General features: G+C 42.1%; 1 pseudogene across 1 annotated transcript; it reads left to right on the plus strand.

Moving 5' to 3' along the window:
- The first annotated feature begins 8,444 nt into the window (after positions 1-8,444).
- LOC306664967 (adenylyl cyclase-associated protein 1-like) lies at positions 8,445-9,868 on the plus strand (annotated as a pseudogene). The gene has a single exon. The product of its transcript is annotated as an adenylyl cyclase-associated protein 1-like (transcript).
- Positions 9,869-12,254: the final 2,386 nt, after the last annotated feature.

Genomic DNA, 12,254 nt, shown 5'->3' on the forward strand with positions numbered 1-12,254 from the left:
AGCACAGGCCTGGCACACCGAGCAGCGTGCACAGCATTTACTGAATGAAGCATGTGCATGTATTGATTAAATGGAACATAGAATGTAAATGTCTGATAAGAAACCCAGAGTCAAAGAAGATACTCCAAGTAGCAGCAGAGAATTTTCTGAAGTTTTTTTTCCAAATAAAAATCAATAAAAATATGAAGAATTGTATTAATAAATTGAAAGCTTCAAATGTTGAAGTAGAACACCAGAGAAGCACGCTGAGGACAGCATATGAAGCAGGTTTTATTTAAAGGTAGTAACACAGACTTCTCCCTGTAGTGAGAAGGGGGCCATGGCTGGTGTTCTCCTATCCCAAGAAGTGAGAGCACCCTCTTTTGTAGATTAGAGTCTCTTGCTCTCCCGCCTTATCTCTCTTCTTCCTGCCTAAGTGACTAGGCCCAGGAAATGCCGGTGAGATGACAAAAAGGTGAGAAGCAGATGGGCAGGGGGAGGGCCAAGTGGAGTGATTCAGGCAGGTAGGGGCCCAGGGGCTTTAATTACAGCTCCCTGCCTGCAGCCTTTTGGGAGGGACCAGTAACCTTGGTGGTCAAAGGTCTCTGGAGACACTGACATTCCAGTCTCCCAGGGGTGGTCTCCCACTTCCAGGATCCAAACTGGCCTCCATTTCCTCCATTTGACCTGATCATCCATACTTTTGGCTTCATTAGGATATAACATTAGAATGTGAGCAAATGGAAATTGTTTGCCAAGAAAAAAATTACATTAAAAACCTGTAAAATAAATGAGAAGCAGCAAAGAAGAAAATATACCAATTTCAAAGGAACTTGAGCTGACATAATATAAAAATTACTTTGAATTTATTTGACAGGTCTCCAAAGGGTTGTTAACAGCCAGGGGGTAATTCTTCCCTTGAACTGACAGATATTCAGAACTTGCTATATTCCACTAGAGAACTTAATTCTTCCAGGAGGAAAAAAAAAAAAAAAAATAGATGATCTATTTGCATTTAGTCCTTTTCTTCCTTTCATATTATATTGTTGTCTTAAGGAAACCTTATGTGAAATATCCAAGGTGGCCCATTTATACAAATGTAAGTGAAAACTTCCCTTGGATACTTAACGTAATTTTTCTTTAAATGTATTCTTTAATTTGATTCTTCAGTTTTATCTTGTAGAGATCAGAAACTATTATAGAATTCTCAAAAAGTCTCCTACTACTAAATTTTCTTTTGCTAATCACTTGATTTCAGAATTGCATAAACCAGATATCACTATTCCATGGTTTTTAACATAGGCTCAAAAACTGGAAAAATCAGAGTGTAAATTAAAGAGTAAATTTATAATCAATAAAATTAGAATATGATAAAATGGTTAAAATAGAATACAACTCCAACAAATCAAGAGTTCTCAAGGCCACAGGTGATGAGGGGAATTGATGGTTAGAAACAAGGTCCCTCAAAATCTCATGTGTAAGATAATACCAGAACTTCAGAGGTGAAACGATCAATGTGTTAGTCCTCTGACAGGGTAAACTGGGTGGTAACCACAGGGTGGGTTGTGACAGGAGGAAGTTGGACCCTGGGCTGTGCCTCTGGGATATGACTTTGACCCTGGAATGCTACCTCTCTACTCCCTGACTGTCGTGTCCTGAGCTGCATTCCTCCACCACTCTCTTCTGCCATGTTCTGCCTCACCTTGGGCCCAGAGCCATGGAGCCAGCCATCTATAGACTGAGAGGAGACCTCTGAAACCCCCAGCCCCAGAATAACTTGACCTCCTCTAAGATTGTTCTTGTCAAGTCTTTTGCACACAGTGGTGAGAAAGCTGACTAAAACAGGGAATAATGTCCTTGACTCATGGCACTTATTTTAAAAACGTCACTATCAGGACTGGGGGCATGGTTCATGCTTCTTGGCATGGGTGAAACCCTGAGTTTTATCCTCAGCATCAGAAAACACACACCAAAAACATGAAGGAAGAAAAGAAGGGAAGAAGGAAGAAAGGAGGACAGGCAGTCCAGTCACAGAATCTCCAACACCTAGACACATGGGAAATCAATAAATATTTCTCAAACATCGCCTGTTGTATGCATGTATGTAAGACTCTCATTTTTGCTATTCCAAAAAAGTGAAAATTCTCATGAAATTAATGATTAGTTCTGCAGGCAGGTCGAAGGAAATTTTTAATTTCATTTGCATAGCAGAGGGGGATTTTCACATCACAATTTTAATCTTGCTAAATCCAACTATTTTTATAAGAATTTAATTTTGACTTTGAATTCCATCCTACATGAGAACAGAAGACCAATCTTTTCAGTTTTAGGAAATCTCAGGGAATTCTATTTCTTTCAGAAATTCATTTCAAGATTGAAACTGCTGCAATCGAAAAATAAAGCTCAATTCCCTTACATCCTCTCATCTTCCTCTTGTCTCGTGAGCCCCTGTCCACATTTATCAGCCTGTTGGCTGCAATCACTGCACCCCGGACACTGTGAGTCCACCTTCCCTCTCCCTCATCCGCTGAATTCACTGAGATGCTCCTGCCATGGAGCTCACATGAAGCTTCTGGAAGAAGCCCAAAATCGCCTCCTGGCACAAGCTCTGTACTCTAAAATTCTTCAGAATGATGTGAGGTTTCCTCCTACTACACTCCCCTAAACCTTTGTTTTGAGGAAAGAGTCTCTCTTCAGAAACTTGCAACTGCAACTAAATCTATTGCTGCTTCACCAAATTCCCCAGGAGTCACTTAACATTCTCTCACTTGGAACTGTAACCAAAGTCCTTCACTTTGCACAATATTTCCAAAGCTAACATTTGTGGTAACTGTCTCCAAAACTCAAGCCACAGAGCCTAAGGTTCACTTGAAATGTTACATATTTTTATTTATCTTTCCATCTCATTTTCATTGTATGGTGTGAAATTTCTAATATATATATATATATATATATTAGTATGAGATTATACAGATAAAAGTTAAGAATAAGTGTGTATCTGCATCAATGTCACTGCCCCAAGCATTATAATACTGAGCAATCTGACAGGTGATCTTGGCACATGTGTACATATCAAGTCAGGAGGGAAACATGAAGCCTAGTTTTCTGGAAATCAAAACTCAAGTTTTTCTTTAAGGTTCTTGTTTTGTATTCCCTGTCAATTTTAATAGCTACTTAGGACTCCAAGTTCATAATTAGATTTTTCGATATTTCTGTGTTTTACCAAACTAGGAATAAAAATCTTTGCATAGACTTTTATCATTTTACTGCAGGAAAAAAAATAATCACTTTAGCAGTTTTGTCTACAATGCATTTTCTTATGTCAGTTGGGGTGGTGTTAATTTTCCCCTACTTGTTATTTTGGAACAATTCAACTACACTAAGGAATTTAAAAGACTTGTCTAATGAACGATTTTTATCTAGGTTCTCCTACTTGTTCACATTGCCATGTTTGTGTTCTCTCTCCTGAACATTTAAGAATACACTGCAGACATCATGCCACGTGTATGTAACATACATATTATTCCAACATGTATGTAACCTAAGAGCATTCCCTCACACAACCCAAAATGCCAATATCACAAACAGGAAAATTAAACTTGATATAAAATTATCCAATATACAACATCACCTGCCCCCTGTTGTCAGGCCCTTGGGCTTGATCTGGAAATACACACGGCTTTCCTGGGACTCCCACTTGCCCACGGCTGGTGGTGGACCTCTCAGCCTCCACAATCACGAGAGTGGATCCCTCACAGTAATACGAGTCTTTCTATTGTGTGTTTCTTTGGAAATCCCTGCCTGGTGTACCTTCCTCCTACTCAGTCTGATATCGAGCCGGTGGTGACCAAGAAGGCTTTAACTGCTCCTCCCCAGGAGGAAACTTTCTCCAGCTTTTCTTCTGCCTCTAGGCCTTGACCTCCCTCTTCTTACAGCATTTGCTTTAGAGAACTTCCTGTGGTCAATCCTTTCTCTGAACCTTTGAAATGTAAATCTTTGTAAAAGCCTCCTGCCAGCTGCCACCAACAGCCCTGGAGTCTTTCTCCAGAGACCTGGAAGCCCTGCCTTTGAAATGTAATCACCAGGAGAAACAGGGCTGACCTCTGTTCTCTGTGGGAGGACAGGGATATTTCTCCAGGGGCACCTGGCTCTTAAGTTGTAAAACCACCACCCAACGTGAAGATAGGACTAAGTCTACCTGTCCTTTAAGGAAGGCCAGTTTAAAAGCACAGATGTCCTAAGAGTTCCCCAAACCCAGGTCTGAAGAACCTTCCAGTTCTTATCTTTGGAAGAGACATGTTTCCAGAGTTGATCTGCGCCCTCTTCCCTGCTGCCAGCAAGAGCATGCAAACAAAAGCAACTCATGTTCGCTCATCTTGTCCTGGGCCACGGTTTTTCTTCAATGATGCTAGGCTGCTCTCATTGCTGTCCATTCCATTTTATCATACAATTCAAAATCAAAGCCTTATTAAATGCAATACACTTTTACCAGTCCCACATACAAAGTTCCCAGCTCTCCTTTGCAGTTTATTAGTTTCTGGTCTATCCTCCTTACACGCATATTTTTTGTAAGATACTCATGTGTCAAGGTAGCCTCCTGCATCCACATTTTTGCATTCTGATTTTTATCACTTCATGATATATCAGGAAAACTTAAATTATAAAAATTATATGCCATATTTAATTTAGACCAATTTGGTTTAGTTTTCTACATTTTGCCATCAATAATGTCAAAGTGAATAATTCTTTGAACATTTCACCTCATATTGTTAAGCTCTTTTTTTTTTAACCTTTGATGCTGACTCTTAGAAATAAAGTTGTTCTATCAAAGGGCAAATTGACAATATACTCAATAGATATTGCAAAATTCCTTTTATTGGGACATGCCATCTGGCACTATTGCTAGAAAGAAATGAGGATGCAGGTATCTGCACAGCAATGCCACCAGAATTCTGGTATCGAAGCCAGAATTAAAGACAGGCAGTTAGTGTTGAATAGCTAATCGGGTTGAATCTAGAAAATGGAGGCTGCCAATCTGAGTTCAGGAGTTGGAAACTGCCCCCAGGAGAATGGAATGTTCCTGTATTCAGAGCCCTTGAATACCACCCCTCCTGGAAAGGTTGTCGATGAAGCAACTCCTGAGCAGACAGAGAGCTACTAATCAATGTTCCCTGGGCTGCCCCTCCCTGCTTAGCACTTCTCCTTGGCCTTCAACCCTCCTGCTGACCCCTGGCCATCCCACCAGCATCTCCTGGCCTAGTCATAGGCAGGAAAGAGACAGATAGGGGGGCGGGCAGGAAAACAAAGGAAACTTTAGTCTGTAAAAGGGGCAGGATGCTCTCACTTCTTGGGGTACCAGGAACCCAGCCATGGCCCCTTCTCCCTCCCAGGAGAAGTCTGTGCTACTACTTTTAAATAAAACCTGCTCTATAAGCTTGCCTCGGCATGCTTCTTTAATGTTCAGACTTCAACATTTGAGGAAGCAGAACCGGTCGCCAATAACAGGCGGTATCATTGTAGCTTTTTTAAAGATTTTGTCACTATATGAAACAAGCACTTTTACTTTAGTACAGTTTTACCTATTGAACTATACATGACCATATTCTTTATGTTCACAAATAGTCTGTATATATTTGTAGTTGTCTATTTATATCATGTTTCAGATTTTCTACCTGCTCTTTCATCTTTTCCAGTTTGGTACAAGCAGAAGAGCTCATGTTCCCAGTAGCCTTCTTCTTCCAGCCACACCCTGACTGTCTGCAGTTATCAACCATCAGTCCATTCAAATTATTCGCCCATTAAATGGATGAATCCACACATTAGGTTTCAGATCTTATTACCTAATTATTTCACTTCTGAGTAATTCTGCACTCTCTCACACCTGAACTTTTGAGAGACAACTCATATCCAAACACTGATATTTTTTTTCATTCTGTTGAACAGAAGAACGCTTAACCTCACCTGTGTCGACCTATAATATCTGATTGGACTTATCAGCTATTTTAGTTCTATTATATTCTTAGGTGTCAGCATGAATGAAGTTGACATCATTAAAGAGAAAAGGAAAGAAAATTAGATTGCTAGTTAATACATGTGAGATGTCTTATCTAGTGAATTAGGCAGGCTCACCTCTGCAAATTAAGAGTAAATAAAAATTATTAAGAAGGTAAATATGGGCATTAGTCGACATTGTATATATAAAAATAATATTTCTATTACTTAAAAGCTATGCAGTAGATGAAGGAGCACAGCACAGGTTATAAGGGATCTGAGTGAAGCATTAGATGAAAAAATTTAAATAACATACGTGAGGTTGCTGCAGATAAGGACTCAAAATCTTTCCAGTTAAAAGTAAAAAAAGTCAAATAAAATCCTTGGACCTGACTTAAAGTTCACTGGGCAGGCTCCAGGTGGTTACTAAAATCACTGCAGGAACAAGGCACCCACCATGAGGTTGTCCCCATGGTGGGACAATATCTCCAATCAAGCATGCTGGGTACTGTGATTGTTGGTAGGGCTTTGGATGGCTTCGCTTGGTGACCCACCAGATAGTTCAAAAGCCAAGAAAACTGATATGTCCTGAGAAAGACTATCTCAGTCCAGGAATTCATTCTCCTTTCACAAGTCAGGAACACTCACAGGCAAGATCTCAATCTCCTAACGCCCTTTCGTAGGTTGTCAAGTTTAAGAGGGTGGCTTTTGTCCTGCTGAATAAGCTTCATGTGCAGAAGGGAGTGCAAATGGAGCTCTCGTGCCAAGCTGCTGCTGGCAAAGGGCTTGGGCTGAGGATGGGAAGTCTGAGGATGAACTGTGATCCTTGTTACAATATCTGTTGCCTGATAATCATCAAGTGCTTGAAGATGTTTTTCAATCTTTACATACAGTGATGAACCAGTTCAGGGGTAAGTTACAAGTAGCTTGAAAGGAAGAAATACAGTTTACAGTCCATATTCAATTCCCTTCTGATAGATCCCTACTTGGCCTTCCTTGGAGACTTTCAAGCCATGGGAAGTGACTTTTTAATATCTATCGATCCATCATCTGTCACACTTAAATCTCACTAATCCTTCCCCTTGAGGCTTACTTGCCTTATGCAAGCGCTCAGAGTAGAAGGGAACCTATATAAGAAGCATTCCCAAGTTGTCGCTTGTCCCCTGATCCTTTCTGTCATATCTATTTCCATATCTATTTCCAGGGTTCCCTCCAGCTGGGAGCCTACATCCCTGTGCTACAGATGGCTGTCTGTCACCAGGAACGCAGTCCTGCAGGACAGAGCTCCTGTCTGCCACCACAGTCTCAGCAAGTACGCCAGGTGGTAGTTGAGGGGGGAAAGGTGTCATTTAAATCATACGATAAACTGAAGAACGCAGGATAGGAAGACGAAGGCAGGAAGGATAAGCCCACCAACGCAGGGTTGAGGGGCCTATCCCAAGTCAAATGCCAGGCTCTGTGCTGCAGGCTTACATTTCCTTGTGCCTTGAGACCCCTAGGTTCACTCTTCTGTACAAGGCAATGCCATGGAACCAAAATCATGAGGAGCCTTGGGTTATCGTGAGAGCTAAATAACACAGGTCACTGTAACTCCCTGAGGCAGAATCTGGCCCATAACAGCCATTAATAAGTCACAGTGATTGCTGATTACAATTACAAAGGGTAGTGTTTTCTGTCCTGCAACTTCAAACAGTTTCTCCAAATACTAAATTTATCTAACGTCTATAAATAAAAGGTTAGGGAGAATGTAATCATAATTATTGATTCATTGAGTTATATTTCTTAGATTTATTATTTTTTATGATCTCTTCATCTATTTTCAACAACTCCATAAGGAAATTAGGGTTTTATCTTCATGATTTTACTGAAAAGGTAAATAAGTTGTAGAGATTTAAGTGAATTCTTCAGCGTTATAGATGTTATACTCAACTCTGGTAGTAATTATTTGGCCATATTGATAATATTTTATCATTTGAAAGGTATTAATGAATGATCTCTCTCTCTGTCTCTCTCTCTCTCTCTCTCTCTCTCTGTCTCTCTCTCTCTCTCCCTCCCTCTCTCTCTCTCTCTCTTTCCCCAAACCCTCTGTCCCTCTCTCAGTTCTCTATTAGGGACTGAGAAAATACATCTGCTTTTAGTGAAAGGTCATTCAGCAAACTGAGGGCGCTTTCAACCAGTATGTATGGAATAAGAATTTAACAGGAATAAGAAACCTAAGAATAAGAATGACAATCATTCACACATGTCTGTCTGTCTATCTAGCTACCAATCAATCTATCTATCTATCTCACACAGAAAGGCAGAGAGAACAAAATGGTGATATTACACCAACATGAGGAACAAAATCAAATAGTCCCTTACATTCTAATTCTCTAACATCATAAAACACTGGCTTGACATTTTTTTATAATAAAGTTTTGCAGAATGTAACTTTTCTGGGAGAGTGACTGAGCGCAGTCCTGAGGCGGTACATCATGGCTGACATGCAAAAGGCGGTAGAAAGAGTGGAGGGGCAGTGGGCCGCCCAGAGGCGGTATCCGATTCCACCGACATGCACCTAGGGTCCCGAGACAGTCCTTCAGAAGGAGCAGCTCCATGTGTGCAAGCACTTGACTCGCTGCTTGCCAGTCCTGTCGCAGAGTACTTGAAGATCAGTAAAGAGACAGGAGGAGACGTGCAGAAACACGCAGAGATGGTCCACCCTGGTCTGAAGTTGGAACAAGCTCTCCTGGTTACAGCTTCTCAGTGCCAGCAGCCAGCTGGTAATAAGCTTTCTGATCTGTTGGCACCCATCTCAGAGCAGATCCAAGAAGTGATAACTTTTCAGGAGAAGAATAGAGGCAGCAAGTTGTTCAATCACCTGTCTGCTGTCAGTGAAAGCATCCGAGCCCTGGGTTGGGTGGCTATGACTCCCAAACCTGGTGTGTATGTGAAAGAAATGAATGGCTTTGCCATGTTTTATACACACTGAGTCCTGAAGGAGCATAAAGATGTGGATAAGAAGCATGTGGACTGGGTAGAGCATACTCAAGTATATGACAGACTACAGGCTTACATCAGGAGTTCCATCCACTGGACTGGCCTGGAGCAAAACGGGGCCTGTGGCAGAAGCACTGAGTGGACTGAGTGCTGAGGATCCAGCAGATCCTCTGCTGGATCTGCTCCTCCTCCTCCCCCACCAGCCCCACCTCCACCCCCAGGCCCCACCAGTCCAGGCTCGGATGACTCTGCTTCACGCTCAGCACTGTTTGCGCAGATTAATCAGGGGGAGCGCATCACACATGCCCTGAAACACGTATCTGATGATATGAGGACTCACAAGAACCCTGCCCTGAAGGCTCGGAGTGGCCCAGTACAAAGTGGTCCCAAACCATTTTCTGCCCCTAAACCCCAACCCAGTCCATTCCCCAAACCAGCCACAAAGGAGCCACCTCTCCTTGAACTGGAGGGCAAGAACTGGAGAGTGGGAAATCAGAAGGATGTTTCCAACCTGGTGATTGACGACACAGAACTGAAACAGGTGGCTTATATATACAAGTGTGTCAACACAACATTGCAAATCGAGGGCAAAAGTAACTCTATTACAGTGGAAAACTGTAAGAAACTTGGTCTGGTATTTGATGACGTGGTGGGCATTGTGGAGATGATCAATAGCAGGGATGTCAAAGTTCAGGTAATGGGTAAACTGCCAACCATTTCCATTAACAAAACAGATGGCTGCCGTGCTTACCTGAGCAAGAATTCCTTGGATTGTGAAAGTCAGTGCCAAATCTTCTGAGATGAATATTCTCATTCCTACAGAAGGCGGTGCCTTTATTGAGTTCCCAGTCCCTGAGCAATTCAAGACCCTATGGAATGGGCAGAGTCGGTCGCCATGGTGACAGAAATTGCTGGATAAGCAAAGTGCTGCTGGGTTCTTTGCCCTCTCCCTTCACCATGGGATAAATCTGCTATCAAGATGATTCTTTTCTAGATTTCCTCTACCTTTCTGCTCTTAAGCTGCTTCTCTGCTCTGAGAAGCCCAGTTTCCTGTCTTCACTGAAATACACCTCAGGCTGAGATTTGGGGCGGGATAGCAGGTCAGTTGATCTTCTGCAGGAAGGTGCAGCTTCTCCATATTGGCACAGCCACACTGCCAGTCCATTCTTAAGGAACCTGGACTGGTGCAATTTGACTTTTAGCTTTTGTGGGTTATTCTTCCAACACATAGTCCTTTGGGAAGAATAAAACAGTAACAGATCAGAATGTGCACACTAGTTAATTTTTTTCTTTTTTCTAACAAGTCGCATGAAAGTAGCAGAAGCTGGTGTGTTTCCTGATAGTCCTTCTAAACAGACTAATTTTCCACTGTTAACAAGTGAGGCAAGGGTTGGGTTGGACCACCAGCTGAGGCCTGGCCATCCAGCCTTCCAAGCAGACGTGTTTCCTGTAAGCATTCCTGTATCCTGCTTTCCATCCTGGGTCTGCCTCAAGCACGAGACAGTAGGTTCGCAGTCCCAGCTGCTGCAGGGGAAGTGCTCTGGGTCTTGCACCCTTTCTTTCTCTGGGATTCCTGCTCAGCACCTTCCTACAGAGATAACTTAAAAGAAAAACATCACGCCATTCCAAGGAACGGGGTGCTCCTCCTCCTCCCCTGCTAGGTGCCAGTCTTCCACCTTTGCTGCCTCTTTTTTCCTGTCCTGCTCAACACTGTAGGGCTCCTGTCCAGACCCCTGAGCAGAGGACCAAAACCTCCACTGCAGGCTGGTTTGGGGTCTTGATTTACATAAGGATCTTGCACAGCACTGCTCATGTGAATTTCAGTTTTCCCCTCTGGGACACACTTACCAAAATAGGCAACTTTTTTTTTTTTTTTTTTTGGTGGTAGGAGAGATTGTCCTGTGACTTCTACCCATTTCCTAAGGCCTGTGGAAATAAACCTTTATGTACTTAAAGTTGTACGAAAAATAGAATAAAGTTAATACCAAAAAAAAAAAAAAAAAAAGAATTTAACTTTTCTTTCCTGGTATTAGGTTGAAGCACGTGAACGTGCCATTTGAAATCACTCTTGACCCACAAATGGCAATTTATTACAACTCAAACAGACCCATAATATCAAGATTGTATGGATATCCAAACATGAACATCAGAACATAAAAAGTCCTACTCTTACTATGTCACCCAGACAAAGGTAGGGCCAAAAAAACATCATTGCTGTTCACTTTTTCCATCTTCACTGCCTACTTTCCTCAGCCCTATACACTATGTATAGATCGAATTTGGGCAAAGTGATAACTCATCTCCGTATATTTGTTAAAGGCCAACTTGTGTTCTATTGCACAATATTCACCAGAAAACCAAAATGAGGCTCATTCAATACAAATTTACTCTGTTGAAAGGGGAAAATATCTTTGGCCTCTTAGGAACTCTTAGTTTCTATACTGACGTGCCAATTTCTTCAAGGAGAAGAATTACATACTAAGGCTGGAAATGCCTCTTCAGTAGTTTGCCTGAAGTTCAGCAGGTCAGGACTGTTTGATGACTTAAATCCAAGCTAAACCAGGGGAAGAGGTACCCACAAAAAGCTCCACAGTGATCACACAGAGGCAGGGTGAGGTAGACAGAAGGAACACTGTTTCAGACAGCTTTTTCACTGCTGTGACTAAATGATGTGACCAGCACAATGACAGAGGAGGAAAGGTTTATGTGAGGGCTCAGAGTTTCTGAGGTCATAGTCCATAGAAGGCTGGCTCCATTCCTCAGGGTTTAAGGTGAGGCAGAACATCATGGTGGAAGACCGTGGCAGAGGGAAGCAGCTTACATCATCAAGCAGAGAGAAAGACTCCACTTTCTAGATACAAAATATACACCCAAAGCCACACCCCAATGGGAATTCCTCCTCCAGTCACACCTACCACTCCAAATAATCCCATCAGGGATTAATTCACTGGTAGGGTTAAGACTATCACAACCCAGTCATTTCTCCTCTGAACCTTCCTGCACTGTCTCACAAGTGAACTTTTGGGGGACACCTCACATCCAAACCATAACAAATATGTTGTGAAGTTGTTACTGTAAGCACAAACCCCACAGGCCAAAATACATGAGACCTGCTGTTGAAGAACAAAATTTAGCAACAGGTGTTATGGTTTAGATGTTAGGTGTCCCCCAAAAACTCACATGTGAGAAAATGCAAGAAGGTTCGGAGGAGAAATGACTGGGTTGTGAGAGTCTTAACCCAATCAGTGAATTAATCTCCTGTTAGGGATTAACTGAGTGGTAACTGAAGTGGCAGGGTATGGCTG

Source organism: Sciurus vulgaris, assembly GCF_902686455.1.
Source record: "Sciurus vulgaris genome assembly, chromosome: 6".
NCBI classification, from domain to species: Eukaryota; Metazoa; Chordata; class Mammalia; order Rodentia; family Sciuridae; genus Sciurus; species Sciurus vulgaris.